Source organism: Symphalangus syndactylus, chromosome 20, assembly GCF_028878055.3.
Source record: "Symphalangus syndactylus isolate Jambi chromosome 20, NHGRI_mSymSyn1-v2.1_pri, whole genome shotgun sequence".
Classification (NCBI taxonomy): domain Eukaryota; kingdom Metazoa; phylum Chordata; class Mammalia; order Primates; family Hylobatidae; genus Symphalangus; species Symphalangus syndactylus.
The window spans coordinates 58,306,980-58,324,079 of NC_072442.2; the positions used below are offsets into that span (position 1 = coordinate 58,306,980).

Below are 17,100 nucleotides of genomic sequence, written 5' to 3' on the forward strand. Positions count from 1 at the left end.
AGACGTGCTGATTGGCACTTTAGTCTAAGGTCGGTGGTATTCAATTCGTTAGAACCAGGGAACCCCCTCTTCAAACAACTGCTTATAAAGGTCCCCGACAGGTACAATCAGGTGTTGCACACTGGTAGCCAGCATGCAAAATCAAATGCAGAATCATGGGGGGTTTTTTGGTGTTGTATTGTTTTTGGTTGCCCATGGTTTCATTTAAAAATGTTTCAGTTGGTTGCCAACATCTTAAAATCTGCAGGTTTTACATTAAAAATCCAGATTTCCAGCTTCTCTTGCAAAAACGAGACACTCTAGCAACACAGAGCCTGCCGCCCTGCTTGGCAACAATATGCTGATGATAAGTGGTGGGTTTCCAATTTGCGCAGTCCCCACCCATCTCTGCTGTTACCAGTGCTAAGGCCAATAGTGCAACAGTTGCCATTATTCATTTCATTTGGATTCCTTTTCTTATGGTTAGGGAAAGCAGGAAATATTCCCTGCACCCATGTCTATGAAAAGAAGGAAAGTAAGAGGGCCATGCTTTTCAAAAAAAAAAAAAAAAAAGTTGAAAGAGTCTCTTTCTTTCTGAAAGTGAATTTAGGTTTCCTAAAGATTAATCTTCTAGGTCCAGAGGTCGATTTAGAACAGACCGTCTTTGTTTTTCTCTTGAAACCAGTGATTCTCAAAGTGGAGTGCCTACGTGTGCAGCAGCTGCATCAGTTGGGGGCTTGTGAGAAATCCAGATAGTTGGATGGTACCCAAACCTACGGATCCAGAAGCTTGGAGGGTGGGCCCAGCAGACTGTGTCCTAACAGCCCTTCCAATGCGTGCTGAAGCTTGAGAATCACCACTCTGATGCTCAGGGGATGGATAGGACACCAGCACCTGTTATTGTCACTTTCTCCTCTCCTTTTAAGACCCATGCGGGAGAGAGGTGAGGCTCCCTAGCCAAAGAGGAGTTAAGGATCTCACTGCTGTGTCCCTCCAAGCAGAGTTAGTACCTGCGGAGAGGGCTGGAGGAGTTCTTCCAGATTCTGAGATCTCAGCAAATCTCAGTCCCGTTTTTTCTAGACGATTCAGCACTTGCATCTGTGGGCTCCACAGATGCCACGTTGATGAAGAGGCCTGGTGCCTTCAACTGTTCTGGAGAGATGGTTCCTGGGCTCCCTTCCCATGGGGCCGGTGGTGTGTGACCCTACAAACAGGGGCTTCTCCAGGATGACCAAGCATTCAGGCGCTGGGGGTCCTTGGGTGAAAATATGCCAGTTCTTTAAAATCATATAGGCAAAGAGCCAGCCACATATGTACATTTCAGATCCAGCATTGGTAACTCAGACTGCTGTTTTTATAGAAGATCACTTGGCCTCCTTCAGCTTTCTCTCTGTCTAATGGCTTTAGTTACTTTACTGGACAGTGCATGTGAGCCAAGAAACCACATCTTTTCCAAATGTATTTACTTGGAGGGCCCTAGGCCTGCGAAGCCATTGATGATCTTTTCCCCTTGGTCCATTTTATTCATTTGTGGTTTGGGGACCCCTGAGAGCATTTAAGTAGCCCAGACCCCTCCTAGGGTAAAATAGATAAATGTATGGGCAGTGCTTTTGCTCTGCCTTCTCCTTTTCCTCTCTTCCCCTGCCTTGGTGCCTGGGTGACCCCAGGAAAGTAAGAAACCCACTTTCTAGGTGAGCTGAAAACCCTATTCAGAGACCAGGAAGAACTCCGTCTAGCCAATGTGTGTTTATTATGTACATTTTCTGTGCATGGGGATGGATTTGAGTATGACGCTATTGTTGTTCTCGAGGAGCTCCCGTGAGTAAGGGATGAAGGCCACTCATCTCAGGCCACCCAAAAGAGAGCCGCTGTGGGGATGAGGTGTGACTGTGCACGGGGGAGGAGAAGCTGGGCATGGGCAGGGGCTAAATTGCCCAGGAGACAGCCCCAAAGTGAGGAGCCTGGCCCACTAGACAGAGCAAGGTGGTTCCCCTTCTGGGCTGGAGAGTTGAACCCAAGCTTCCAGAATTCAGCCTACATGAGAGGGGCTTTCTGGTGACTGAGTGTGAGTGCGTCAGGGTGAGGACGGAGCCTCTGGCAGCCTGTGCCGCTTGCTTTGCATGGGTGGGCAGGGGCTGCCTTCTGTGACTCCCAGCTCAGCCAGCTGAAAAACAAAATTCACAGCTACGCAGTCTGTGGCACTCAGTTGGCATCCTTCTAGGGTGTCATTTCACTCGAGGGTGCTGGTCACGGCTCTTTGCTGTGGAGATGCTTCTCTTGGTAGTTTCCTACCTGCCCTCTTAGACCTGTTTCTCCCTGCTGGGACCCCTCCCACCGGTTAATGAGGCTCCCCACTGGCAATCTGCTGTTACCTTCTACCTGATTATCAATTTGGCTTCAACTGTAACTTCCACCCTGGAGTATTTGCCTTTGGATATCAGATGCCTAGACGCTGCAGAGGAGCCTCAGGTATGATGGGAAAGTGTTTTGGGAACTGCCTTTTGCAGTTCTTGGTCAGGGACCAGGTTTGTTTCTGGGGCTCATTTTCATTCAGCCCATCAGCTTTCTCTGATTGTAGATGGAGGAATCGGGGGACAGTGTGGGGTGAGATGGTATTAGCACCAGCCTTGGAGACAGACCACTGGGTTCAGGCTAGCCCGATTATAAAATGAAAATAAATACTTCCCTCCCAGGGTTTTTATAAGGGTCAAATAAACTACTGTATATCAAGTTACTGGTCCACAATGGTCCTTTAGCTACTAAAAACAACAAAAAGATAAGATCTAGTGGTGAGATAAAGGCAGTGAATGTGATTTGGGGGATATCCAATGCTGGGGAAAAAGGGAAACTTAACCCGTTTTTCCTGCCTGTTATCCAGCCTGTCTCATTGGGAGCTTGAGCGATCGATCTGGAGTATGATACTTTCTTGGAGTGTCCTTGCCCATGGCAAGAGTGTTCAAATGAAGGCATATGCGGCCATTTTCGGAAGTTTGCCGGGGTCTTGCACTGGTTTGTTTGCGGTTCTTGGTCAAGGACGATGTTTGTTTCTGGGTCTTGTTTTCATTTACCCCAGCAGCTTTCTATGGTTGTAGCCCTCGTGGACTTGCGTGTGTTCTCCGCCCTGTGAGTTTTACTGGCGGGTCTCCGTCAGCTTTCTGTCTGTCTAATGGCTTTAGTTACTTTAGCGGACAGTCCATGCGAGCCAAGAAACCACGTCTTTTACAAATGTATCGACTTGGAGGGCTCTAGGCCTGCGAAGCCATTGATGAGAACCTATTCTGATGGTTCTTTGAATTCTAGTCTCGTCATTCACTTGCTCTTTCTCTTGTTCCTTCAGTCAGCTCAGTCTATGTCAGAATGGTTAGAAGGTGTCATTCTGGAGAGTATAGCCTTGCTGTTGGGAAAGTCCGTGTAACACGAGTGACTCAGCGTTGGTGACCTCAGTTGATGGCTTTTCTCAAGGGGATGGGAAAGTATGGGATGACGCTAATATATACCTACCATTGTTTCTACTGTCTTATTTAGTCCCTGCAAAAATTCTACGAAGTGGGTGGTGGCATCTGCATTTTCCTATATGGAAAAGAAAAAAGATGAGGTTTGTAGAGGTGAAGTGCCTTGGCCAAGGTTATATGGCTGAGAAGCTGTGGAACCTGCATTTGAGCTTCCTCTCTGCTTGGCTGAAGGGCAGAAGCTGGGTTTAGGGGTAAGCACATGGATGTCTGTGGTCAACTGAGTGGTTTGCGGGGCATATATCTTCTGTTCTTAGCCCCATCCACACCCCAGTGTAACAAGACATACCTTCTTTTGAGAATCTCTGTAGCAGAATATAAGTTTTGGTTTCTAGAAGCTGCTGGAGTCTTCCAGGCCCCCTTGTTTGAATGGAGCTTTGCATCTCAATGATGTAGGGGAAAAGAATTAGGCAGAAGAGGATTTGCCAAAAGGGAAAGTCAAGAGGGCTTATGACTTCACCCCTCTTGTATACACAGATGTTTCCTCCCTGGGCCCTTCCTTTCATGGGGTCTGCCTGGCTGCTAACAGACGGGAAGTAGCTTGTGCTTGAGCAGAAGAGAGCTGGGCCTGGTGGAGAGGGTCGCCTTTCTCAGCAGTGTGGAGGTCAGCTTGGGGAGTGGTCCTGAATGGGGCCTTGGTTCTGCTGTGCCGTCTGACCATGTGCTAGCCCTCTAGTCATGGGGGTGACATCTGCACCCAGGTTTAGGGCGGGCAGAGGGAGCTGGGCCTGGTGGAGAGGGTCGCCTTTCTCAGCAGTGTGGAGGTCAGCTTGGGGAGTGGTCCTGAATGGGGCCTTGGTTCTGCTGTGCCATCTGACCATGTGCTAGCCCTCTAGTCATGGGGGTGACATCTGCACCCAGGTTTACGGCGGGCAGAGGGCAAGGAGAGGACTCTGTGTGGGTACTGGGGAGACTCGGTGTCTAAGCTGTGTCTCCGGGCCTCAGTTTGCCCATCTGTAAAATGGTGAGATGTGGTCAGATGATTACTAAGGTGCCTTCCGTCTCTAATTTTTGTGTTAGCCTTGCATTGGTTGAGAAAGTCATTTTGTCTTTGTTTTCTTAACAATAAAGTGCACCCCCCCCCCCCGCCAACTGTCTTGCCATTTGAAAGATAGTACAATAAACCCTACCTGATAAATAGTAGTCATTTTAGGGGATGTCAAGTGTGATGGGATATGTCAAGGTGGGTTTTATTGGACTTGTTTAAATATTTTTAGTAAGGTGATATTCATGTACTAGCTGGTAGTAGAAAATAAGCTTAGAATTTTAAAAAGGCATTAAAATTAATATGCTCATTATAGAAAACATGGAAAATATAGAAAAACAGAAATAAGAAAATAGGGGCATTCTTTTTCATGCTGTGTATATTTTTCTCCATAATTGGGATCATATAGTATATTTAGGATTGTATACGATGATTTGCTGATTTTAAAAGTAATTTCAGGCCGGATGTGGTGGCTCACGCCTGTAATCCCAACACTTTGGGAGGCCGAGGTGGGCGGATCATGAGGTCGGGAGTTCCAGACCAGCCTGGCTAACACAGTGAAACCCCATCTCTACTAAAAATACAAAAAATTAGCCGGGCGTGGTGGCAGGCACCTGTAGTCCCAGCTACTCGGGAGGCTGGGGCTGGAGAATGACATGAACCCGGCAGGCAGAGCTTGCAGTGAGCCGAGATTGCGCCAGTGCACTCCAGCCTGGGCGACAGAGTGAGACTCTGTCTCAAAAAAAAAAAAAAAAAAAAAAAAAAAAAATTTCAAAGCACATTTTAAAAATCAAAAAATTAAATAAGGTAAAATTTTAAAACTGGTGAAAGAAATAGAATTGAAACAACCAGAGAATCCCCCAATACAAAGATAAGCTTTGTTAATGTGTCTGTGTCTTTCTTTAGTACTTCATTTGGGTGAGGGAGTGCTATTATCCATATTGAGATCATACTGGATACTTTAATTTCTAAAGCAGGGACAGCTCTTAGAGGGAGGATGATATAAAGAGGGTTTTGATGACAGAAAGCATTGCCATGGGGTGGTTTATTGGTCTTACCCGATTTAAGGAAGAAAACAAGACTTGGTCCATTCAATATGAGTTTTTAAGATGCAGAAAATCAAGACAAGTTCCACGGCAAAGAAAATGGCCTCTGTGGTGCCTTATATAGCACAGTGTTGCTTTGGTGGACACGAAAAACAAAGACTTCTTGTTTGTGGATCCTCCCAGCACAGTGTCCCTAAAGCTTGAGTAGTCCTCATTGTTGGCATGCTCCTGGACAGAAAGGGAACATCAGTTATGCGTGCTCCTCACACATGGCCCAGTACTTCATCTGCACTGGCCTTGTAGGAGAAACTCGTATCCTGGTTCTGGGATGGACAGTAGCAGAAAAGGAGGTGAATGAAATACTAAGGCACCAATCTTCACCCCCAATGAGCTGGAAAATCCACCAGGCAGCACACAGGTCACTGGATTTTTGCATTGGGAGTTTGTCTGTACTGAGCAAGAAATGACTTACATATGCATTGTATTTGTATTATTACTTCCCCATGGCTGTGTTGTCATCCTAATTTTCTCTCTCAGTGCCTGGAGGGTAAGGGGGTGGTGTCTTCACTTGCATGCTTCTAAGAGAACCTTCCTATTTCTTTCATATGAAATACTCATACAACTTGATGGATTTGTATGTCTTGAATTACACACAGTTTTGGGTAAAAATCCATATTTGCAGTTTAGCTTCAGCAAATATTTATTGAATACCCACAGCAATGGACACAACAATGACTGTACCCTGTGAAGCTTTAAACTCAGTGGGATTTGTCTTCTAGCACTTTCCAAGGGGTGACGCCAGGCCTTGTATGCACCATGATAGAGCAGTGAGCAAAACAAAATCCCTGCTGTATGGAGCCTTTATTCTAGTAGAAAGAGCTCTCTAGCCACTAGTAGGGTAGAGGAGAAGTCTGAGGAAAATCTCATTTCCTGGGTAACCCTTTCTCTTTTTGCCTGTTTATATGAATGATTTTTTTTGTTTCGTTTTTTTGTTTGTTTTGAGACGGAGTTTAGCTTTGTCACCCAGGCACAATTGCAATGGCGCGAGGTTGTGATGGCATGATCACCACTCACTGCAACTTCCACCTCCTGGGTTCAAGCAGTTCTCCTGCCTCAGCCTCTGAAGTAGCTGGGATTACAGGTGCGCACCACCATGCCTAGCTAATTTTTGTATTTTTAGTAGAGACAGGGTTTCACCATGTTCACCACGCTAGCCTTGAACTCCTGACCTCAAGTGATCTGCCCACTTCGGCCTCCCAAAGTGCTGGGATTACAGGCGTGAGCCACTGTGCCCGGCCTATATGCATGATTTGTGATTATTTTTGCAATTGATTATTAATTTTATTGATAATTGATTGCTAATTTTAATTGCAATTGGTTATTAATTTTAACCTATTCTGGTCTTTAATAATGGAATATTTCTTAAACTTATATGTTACGTAGACTCTTGATTTCCTTGCTTTTTGTCCTTTGCAATTTGGGGACACTTTTCCTGTTAGCCCCGCAAGTCACTGATTTAAATGTTTATATTTGCAATTACCCACAACTACAACTAAATATGGATTTAAATGAGCAATTTTTATATAATCCTCACCTCATCCACTATCTTTGTCATCCTTTTTATTTGAACTGCTTTTTTTTTCTGTTATGATTTGCTGTTCCTCTTTCAAAGAAATCACAGCTTCTTACATTCTGACAGTTTCCTGACAGTTTTTCTTCTGAATGATTTTCTGAGACGTGCTCTTCCTTTGTGCGTTCAGGATGGTGTTTCCTCACCCTGCTTTTGCATATTTCCCCTCTTTATGCATTCTTGAACACGGCAGGATCTATGTAAACGTGGCATGTACCAACAGAAAGTATCGACTGTCACTAGCCTTGGCACACTGTCGGCTTGGGGGAAGGTTGACTTCCCCCCACAGCCACCTGCCTGTAGGTTCAATGATGCACCCATCTCTCAGTCCAGTTTCTGTTTTCGAATTGGCCTTTGCCTGGTGAACTGTCATGTTACTATCTGGTTCTCTGATACTCCGAATTGATGGAGAACGTGAAAACTCACAGTTCCCGGGGTCTCTTCTCAATGCCCTGCAGCCAGGGCATTGGCTGGGCTTGGCCTGTAGCATCTGTACCTCTCCGAACTGTGAGCACCCCTCCCACGCCCCTTGTTCTACCCTGCACTTCCTGCTGTCTAGTTTTCCGAGAATTGCTGTACCTAAAGGGATGGTGGACAGTCCTCTCAGACAGCGTCTGTGCTGAGAGGAGAGGGCTGGCTGTTCAGTGTTCAGGTCAGTGCAAATCCTGCATCCCAAATTAGAGACACGGAGTGGCAGAGGCATGAAATGCAGCTCAGATTATGGGCAGAGAGTGGTGAAGGTGTGAAGTCTTACTTCCCCTTTTACAACTCATCTTGGTTTGCAAGATTTTCTCTCTCTTTCTCTCTTTCTCTCTTTGAGACAGAGTCTTGCTGTGTCACCCAGGCTGGAGTGCAGTGGCACGATCTCGGCTCACTGCAACCTCCGACTCCCAGGTTCAAGTGATTCTCCTGCCTCAGCCTCCTGAGTAGCTGGGACTACAGGCACCCACCACCATGTCCGGCTAATTTTTGTATTTTTAGTAGAGCCGAGGTTTCACTATAGTGGCCAGGCTGGTCTGGAACTCCTGACCTTGTGATCCGCCCCGCCTCGGCCTCCCAAAGTGCCGGGATGACAGGTGTGAGCCACTGCGCCCAGCGGTTTGCAAGATTTTCTGCATTCCTTCATTGGCCTCATGGTTCTCGAGTTTTTTTTTCTTTTTTTTTCTCTGATTCTGTTTGTCACTTTTGGATTTTGTTTTTAAGACTGGATGAGTTTTTTCCTGTTCTTTTCCTCTTATTGTTGGTTTGATAGGCAGTGTCCTGGGGCGGCTGTCAGATGCTTCTTGCAGGGAAGTCCCCTGCATCTCCTTTTGCCATGCCCTTAATCTCCCAGAGATTCAGGCACATGCCGGGTACCACATTCCTGTCGTTGTGGGGACGTGGTCAGTAGAGAATTCAAGTTTGGTTTTCTGGATTAAAAAAAAGAATCTCCAGAACCACTTTGTGGATGCTGCATGGTGAATTGATGTGTAGCCAGAGACAGTATTTCTCAAAGTGTGCCGAGTTTCCAACTAAGGATCCGTGAGATAATTTTAGATCATGTGGAGATGACAGTTTTAAAGTTATATTTATTTTAGTGTGTAGTAGAAAGAAACCAAATCAAATCTGTGATTTCATAGATATTATTGCTTAGGGCCAGACTATATTTCAGTGGGATATAAGTCAGTTTGAAAAAAATATTGAGTAAATAATAGTGCGGCTGGTACACGGTGATGGATGGAATGAGGTGTCACAGTGGGATATGAATGGCTGCAAGAAGGGGAAACCAAGCTATGGGGTCCCTTAGAATCAGGGCTATTTGGAGGCCTTTTCAACTGGGTGCCGTTTCTGATATGTCCACTTGATACTGGGAATTTTTTTTTTGAGATGGAGTCTCACTCTGTCGCCCAGGCTGGAGTGCAGTGGCGCGATCTCAGCCCACTGCAACCTCCCTCTCCTGGGTTCAAGCGATTCTCCTATCTCAGCCTCCTGAGTAGCTGGGATTACAGGCACCCACCACCACACCAGGCTCATTTTTATATTTTTAGTAGAGAGAGGATTTCACCATGTTGGCCAGGCTGGCCTTGAACTCCTGACTTCAGGCGATCCACCTGACTCGGCCTCCCAAAATGCCGGGATTATAGGCATGAGCCACTGCGCCTGGCCAGTACTAGGAATCTTTCATGGGGTGGGACACATAGAAATTTTATAAGGGTCCGAGGGCTCTACCATGATATGTACAAGAAACTGGGTGCAGTCACCTCACGGGAGCTCTCTGCCCAGCAGAGCCCTTGGTCTGGAGCCAACCACGGTCTGTGGCCTGTCCTCTTTCTTGTTCTCTTCTTTAATGGCATCTTATCTAAAGATCTTGCTTCCCTTTGCATCCTATGCTCATAGCTCCTTGTGTGCCTGTGATCCAAGTCTACACCCATCACTCTTCCGTATTTCTCTTTCCAAGATAAATGAGACACACCCTCTTTGTATTCAGTGAGCGTTTTCTTTGGCATCTCACTTGGACACTTTTTTTTTTTTTTTTTTGAGATGGAGTCTCGCTCTGTCACCCAGGCTGGAGTGCAGTGGCACAATCTTGGCTCACTGCAACCTCCGCCTCCCAGGTTCAAGTGGTTCTCCTGCCTCAGCCTCCCCAGTTGCTGGGATTACAGGTGCCCACCACCATGCCTGGCTAATTTTTTGTATTTTTAGTAGAGATGGGGTTTCACTGTGTTAGCCAGGATGGTCTCCATCTCTTGACCTCATGATCCGCCCACCTCGGCCTCCCAAAGTGCTGGGATTACAGGCATGAGCCACCGCAGCCGGCCGGACACTCTTAACTACAGTTGACTCTCAGACAATGGATTTGAACTGCACAGATCTACTTATACGTGGATTCTTTTCAATTAATATATTGGAAAATATTTTTGGAGATTTGTGACAATTTGAGAAAAATTGAAGACAGACTACCTAGTCTAGAAATACCAAAAAATTAAGAAAATGTTAGACATGCTGCAAATGCATAAAATATATTTGATACTAGTTTATCATTTACTACCATAAAATACATACAAATCTATAGAAAGTAAAAAATTTTTAAAATTTTACCCACACAAACAGACTGTATATGGCACCATTCACATTTAAGCAAAATGTAAACAAAGGCAAAGATATAGTATTAATCATAACTGCATAAAACTAGCCGTAGTATACACTGTAGTAATTTTGCGGCCACCCCTGGTTGTTATTGCAGTGAGCTCAGGTGTTGAGAGCATCGGCTTAAAATGGCGTGTGATGCTAATCAGCCCTGGATGAACAGTTCATCACTCCAGTAAATTGGGTATCGCAGTAAAATGTGAGCCCTCACTGTTCTATGTATTTTTCATCATGTTTAGTGCAATGCCATAAGCCTCGAATAACACTATGGGACCCATAGAGTGTGCCACTAGTGATGCTGGAAACATTCCCCAGAAGCAGAGAAAAGTCCTGACATTACAAGAAAAAGTTCAATTGCTTGTCAGGTACCGTAGATTGAGGTCTGCAGCTGCGGCTGCCACCATTTCAAAGGTTTCATCTTTTAAACAGATGATGTAAACTTATGGGATCAGTAAATACGGTACAGTGCTGTAGGTGTATTTTCTCTTTCTTATGATTTTATTTATTTATTTAGAGACAGGGTCTCACTCTGTTGCCCAGGCTGGAGTGCAGTGGAGCAATCTTGGCTCACTGCAGCCTCAGCTTCCAGGGTTCAAGGATACTCTTGCCTCAGCCTGCCTAGTAGCTGGGTCTACGGGCATGCACTGTGCCAGGTTAATTTATTTTTATTTTTTATGTTCATTTATTTTTGTAGAGATGGGGTTTCACTCACCAGACTGCCCAGGCTGGTCTCGAACTCCTGGGCTCAAGCCATCCTCCCACTTCAGCCTCCCAAGGTGTTGGGATTACAGTGTGAGCTACTGTGCCCGGCCCCTTATGATTTTCTTAACGTTTTATTTTTCTCTAGCTTACTTTAGGAATGAAGTTTGTAATATGGATAACATACAGAATACATGTTAATCAACTGTTCAGGTTTTCGCTAAGGCTTCCAGTCAACAGTAGGCTGTTAGTAGTTAACTTTTGAGGGAGTCAAAAGTTATGTACAGATTTTCAACCACATGGGGAGATAGGGGTTAGCACCTCTAAACCCTCGTGTTGTTCAAGGGTCAGCTGTACTTATTTCTTCTTGTATCCCCCCTCCTCATTTGGTTTCTCTGCCTGATGCTCAGAACTCACATCGTCCATTCCTCATGTAGTCCCTGAGTGTTGGGCACTAGTCTGGTTAGAGGCGAAAAAGATGAAGACCTGGTTCTTTGAGAGTCTTGGAGAGGGGCCCTGGGGGTGTTGCATGCACTAATGAAGGGCACAGGAGAGGGAGGGACTGGGCCTGAGGCGTGCTGGGGGAGAATAATTCTTCTCCCACTGCTTAAGCAAGAGCATACCCCAAGGTTCAGCCCAAGGTCCTTTCTTTCTCTGTGAACTCCTAGTCAGCCTGTAGGATCTCACCACTATCTCTGAGCAGATGCCTCCAGCTCCATGTGCCCAGGGCCATACTCACCCCTACTCCCCACCGAACACTTTGAACTTGGATCTATGGCCAACAGACTCTACTGCATCCCCCTAAACTGGCTCTCACCATAGCCACATCTCTTCGAGTTACTTGTTCAACTTCTGTCATTTCCTTCTGAATCAACTTCACTGTCTCTTATTTCCCTATGTCCCATCCTTTATCAAACCTTATTCTGCTTCGTACATCATGTTCTTTGGGCTCCCTTCAAGCCCTTGTTTTTTATCCCTGCTGTGAGGCAAGTTCTTTATCTTTTGGGAAGCCTCCCTGGACCATCCCAACCAAAAGTGACCTCGCCCTCCTCTGGATTCTGAAAGCTCTTATTGTCTGCCACCTTATCACATAGCATTTGGCACTGTTGAAGACTCCTTTGCTTTTTTTGCCCATGTTTGTGACTTAGCTTCCGAATTTTAGGAGTCACGTCCTACATACAGTACCTGCCTGCGTCCCACACAGGATTCAAGAAAGGGTAGTTAGTAACTATTAGTTGGTTGATTGATCATGCAGACAGGGGGCCACGTATGGAGGACGGGGGCGTCCCTGAGACCCTGTACCCTGGAGACTGCTTGGGCTGATGAATAATTTTTCCGTTCATGACTGTGAAGCATTTACAAAAAGTGAGTCATCACCCTACCCAGATGTGCTTTCTTATTAATTATCTTTTTTTTTTTTTTTTTTGACGGAGTCTCGCCCCGTCACCCAAGCTGGAGTGCAGTGACACTATCTCACCTCACTGCAACCTCTGCCTCCCAGGTTCAAGTGATTCTACTGCCTCAGCTTCCCAAGTAGGGAAGTGCAGGCACGTGCCACCACGCCCAGCTAATTTTTGTCTTTTTAATAGAGACAGGATTTCACAATATTGGCCAGGCTGGTTTTGAACTCCTGACCTCGTGATCTGCCCGCCTTGGCTTCCCAACGTGCTGGTATTACAGGCATGAGCCACCGTGCCCGGCCTATTATCATTTTAAGACAACCCAATTCATCTTACAGAGGACAAGGGCCTACAGCAAATAAGGCCTACTTTGGTTGACAGTTTTTAACTTGACTGAAACAAAAAAAAAAATAAGAGGGTTGGTCTCATCTGATGCCATTGAACTCAGGAGAACTCAGCGTGGTGGAAATATCATCAGCCTTTTTGCTTTGGGATCACGGATTCTCTGCTGTCTGCCGTTTGTACGTGTGGCTTCATATGTAGCACCCTATCTATTTGCAGAGGCCAGGAGAGACCAGTAGGGTGTTTTTCACAGCCAACGCTAATCACTAAAGATGGTTAATAAAGGAAAACCAAAGTGACTTCTGGATTGAGATGCTAGGATGAACCCAAACAGTAAACCCTTAGAATGTATTCGTGAGTCTTCCATACTCTGAGAGATTAACTTTGGGGAATCCTAAAGAATTAAATGTCTGCAGGACTAGTGTGTTCTGCTGAGGTCAGGCCACAGCAGATCAGCCTCCTGGTTTGTAATGACCCAGAAAGGTCCCTTGCCCTTGGCTGGGGGCCCTACTGAGATTTGCAATGACAGTGATTTCTGTGTGTTGCCTGGAATGATGCATTGTTGTCTGTGATTGTATCTGTTCCTCTGTGTGATGCAATGTCAAAGTGGTGTCGGGGACAGCTGTTAATGTTTAACAGCCTTAAAACTGTCCCCTTTGCTATTACAAAACTGAGGAGTCACAGGCTATGAAAACTTTCATGGCCATTTTAATTCTGCAAACCTGAAAGGACTGAAGGTGAAGGTCTTGGCCATCTAGGTTCAAATGAAGTTTTGCTTTTACCTTTTTTTTTTTTTTTTTTTTTTTTTTGAGACAAAGTCTTGCTCTGTCACTCAGGCTGGAGTGCAGCAGCATGATCTTGGCTCACTGCAACCACCGCCTCCCGAGTTCAAATATTAGCCTCCCTGGTAGCTGGGATTACAGGCGCACACCACCACGCCTGGCTAATTTTTGTATTTTTAGTAGAGAAGGGGTTTCTCCATGTTGGCCAGGCTGGTCTCAAACTCCTGACCTCAGGTCATCCACCTGCCTCGGCCTCCCAAAGTGTTGGGATTACAGGCGTGAGCCACCGTGCCCAGCCCGCTTTTACCTTCTTATGGGTGAGAGCCCATCTCCAAGAACAGAAAAGTACCTTGGTCTATTTCTGTAGCATGTCTGACCTCAAAAGCAAGTGTGTGGATTCGTCACCCAGCCTCTCCTCCCACATTGCAGAGAGAAGATGCAAATAACTCAGCTGCCAACGGGGTACTCCCCACCGCTGGATGTGATGCTCTCGCCTCCTCTTCATGGCTGGTTTGGGACCATTTTGCAAGTGTAGGCTTGAGCATTGCCTTTCTCTTGTTTTTATGATGAGTGAGAGCGGGGAGAGAGAAAGAAGGTGGGGAGGTTTCTATAGCCAGTTTCCTCCCTCTAGTTTCTCCCTCACATTTGACCTTTTTATACCCTGGTATCATGATTTCTAAAAAGCACAGCCCTGATTGTGACTTCTCCCTGGCTCAGAATCCACTGATGGTTTCTTCTCCTTTATAGAATCGAAATTTCTTAGTTCTTGGTGTCCTCATGGCCTCCCATGATTTGACGCCATCCTTCGCTACTATTTTTCTCACCTCCCATGCCTCTTAAACTCTAATGAATGGATCCACCTGCTTTTCCCCCACAGCCTCTACCCACACGGTTTCTCTCTGACCCTGGCTCGGGCTGGCCCCATGGCCTAGAATATTGCCCGTGTGGCTTGTTCTTCCCACCCATCCTGCCCAGTCTCTCGCAGGAGCCTCTGTATTCCTCTGTTAAATGAGGACGATCATAGAATTTTCCTTTTTGGTTTGTTAGAGGGATTACGTGACATGAAACATGTGAAGCATAGAACAGCACCTGGTCCAGAGTGAGTGCTCAGTACAAGATCCTCACAGCCACTCCTGCAGCAGATTGAAACCCAGCAATTAGAGAGAGAGGTAGAGTCCCCCCAGCAGCCACGTCGGTAACGTTGAGAAGGAAGAGATGAGCCCTGCTGTCAGGCACGTAAGAGAAAAGACCGGGAAGGTGGGATGCAGACACAGAAAGGAATTGATATGTCCAAGGGAAAGGCACATTGTCACCCCCTCCAGGAGCCCCAGAGTGTGCCACACCCCTGAACGGAAAAGCACTCGATTGACGTTAGGATGCTGGCTGTGTTACCTCGGTCTCCCCAAGATTGAACGCAAGACGAACCATGGTGAGTGAGTCCTGCTATAGGTGGCCAGCCTCGTCGTCTTTATTTATTTATTCTCACTCTGACGTCCAGGTTGGAGTGCAGTGGCATGATCTTGGCTCACTACAACCTCTGCCTCCCGGGTTCAAGTAATTCTCCTGCCTCAGCCTCCTGAGTAGCTGGGATTACAGGCGCCGGCCACCATGCCCTGCCAATTGTTTGTATTTTTAGTAGAGATGGGGTTTCGCCATGTTGGCCAGGCTGGTCTCGAACTCCTGACCTCAAATGATCCGCCTACCTCGGCCTCCCAAAGTGTTGGGATTACAGGCGTGAGCCACCATGCCTGGTCCCAGCCTCATCTTCTAGGTGGGCTTTCTCTTCACCATTGCCAAGAGGCTGGGGCAGCTTCCCTCTGGGTGTACATGGAGAGCCTGAGGTGGTATATCTCATGAAGTGGCTTATGGGTCACAGGGTCTTTTGATCTAAACTATCTCTGTGGGTCTCGGGGGCTTTTTTTTTAATCATGGCAAAATATACATGACATGAAATCCACCATCTCCATCATTTTTAAATGTATAGTTCAGTGGCTTTGAGTATACCCACGTGGTTGTGCAGCCACCATCACCACCATTAATCTCCAGAATGCTTCCATCTTGCACCAGTGACACTCTAGACTCGTTAAACACAAACTCCCCATCGTCCGCTGCCCACAGCCCCTGGTCACCTCCATTCTGCAACCTGTCACTATCAATTTGACTTCTCTAGGTGCCTCATAGAGGTGAAGCAAATGGAATTTGTCCCTTTGTGTCTGGCTGTTGCACTGAGCATAATGTCCTCAAGGTCCATCCACATGGTTGCATGTGTCAAAATTTCCTTCCAATTAGCCAGGCGCGGTGGTGCACACCTGTAGTCCCAGCTACTTGGGAGGCTGAGGCAGGAGAATCGCTTGAACCCAGGAGGCGGAGCTTGCAGTGAGCCGAGATTGCGCCACTGCACTCCAGCTTGGGTGACAGAGCAAGACGCACTCCAGCTTGGGTGACAGAGCAAGACTTCGTCTCAAAAAAAAAAAAAAAAAAAAAAAAATTCCTACCTTCTTAAGGCTGAATAATATTCTATTGTGTTTATTTTACCACGACTTGCATTGTTTCCACCTTCTGGCTCTTGTGAATAATGTTGCCATGAACAGGCAGCAAGACCCTCCCTTCAGGACTCTGCTTTCAGTTCTTTTTGGTATATACCTATTAATGGAATTGCTGGACCATATGGCAGTTCTTTAATTTTTTGACGAATTAACGCACTATTTTCCATAGGGGCTGTACCATTTTATGTTCCCACCAGCAGGGCACAAGAGTTCCAACAGTTCTCAATCCTTACTAGTACTTGTTCTTTTCTGTTTTGTTGATGTTTGTTTATTTGTTTGTTTTGAGACAGAGCCTTGCTCCGTTGCCCAGGCTGGAGTGCAGTGGCGTGATCCTAGCTCACTGCACCCTCCGCCTCCCGGATTCTCCTGCCTCAGCTTCCCAGATAGCTGGAATTACAGGCATGCACCGCCACGCCTGGCTAATTTTTGTATTTTTAGTAGAGACGTGGTTTCACCATGTTGGCCGGGTTGGTCTCGAACTCCTGGCCTCAAGTGATCCACCTGCCTTGGCCTCCCACAGTGCTGGGATTACAGGCGTGAGCCATTGTGCCTGGTCTTGTCTGGTTTTTTTGAAGAACCTGTCCTAATGGGTGTGAGCTAATATCTCACTGTAGTTTTGATTTGCATTTCCCTGATGATTAGTGATGTTCAGCATCTTTTCATGTGCTTATTGGTCATTTTTATATCTTCTTTGGAGGAATGTCTTTTGCTCATTTTTTTAAATTGGGCTGTTTGCTTTTTATTGTTCAGTCTAGACTTTTTTTGGACCCGGGGTAACTGCAGTGCCTACCTTTCAGCCACTGGTGATAGTAACGACAAAAATTCTAGCTTTCATTGAGCATTTACTTCGTCCACTAGGTGAAATGTTTACATGGATGCCCCATCCCCACCCCCTTTAATCTCTTACAGCAATCTTTTGAGAAAGATACTGTGATCATCTGCATTTTATACTTGGAGAAATTGAAGCCGGAGCCGTTGCCCAGGGTCTTGCAGCTAGTATGTAGTAAAACAACAGCTTAGCTCTGGTCTGACTCCATCCTTAGACAATAGTACTTA

At 46.2% G+C, this 17,100-nt stretch overlaps 1 protein-coding gene across 6 annotated transcripts in view; it reads left to right on the forward strand.

Moving 5' to 3' along the window:
• GAS7 (growth arrest specific 7) overlaps positions 1-17,100 on the forward strand; it is a 287,263-nt gene that overhangs the window by 147,223 nt on the left and 122,940 nt on the right. Inside the window, exon 1 of one of the 6 annotated variants that reach the window (XM_055256007.2) lies at positions 2,193-2,448. The exons of 2 other annotated variants lie outside the window; for them this stretch is intronic. The gene's annotated coding sequence lies outside the window, so the exon portion shown is untranslated. Of the gene's footprint in view, positions 1-2,192; positions 2,449-3,669; positions 3,683-4,024; positions 4,093-4,229; positions 4,253-17,100 lie in introns of those variants that run through there. 3 more of the 6 variants (XM_063629474.1, XM_063629472.1, XM_063629473.1) reach the window with 3 other exon arrangements.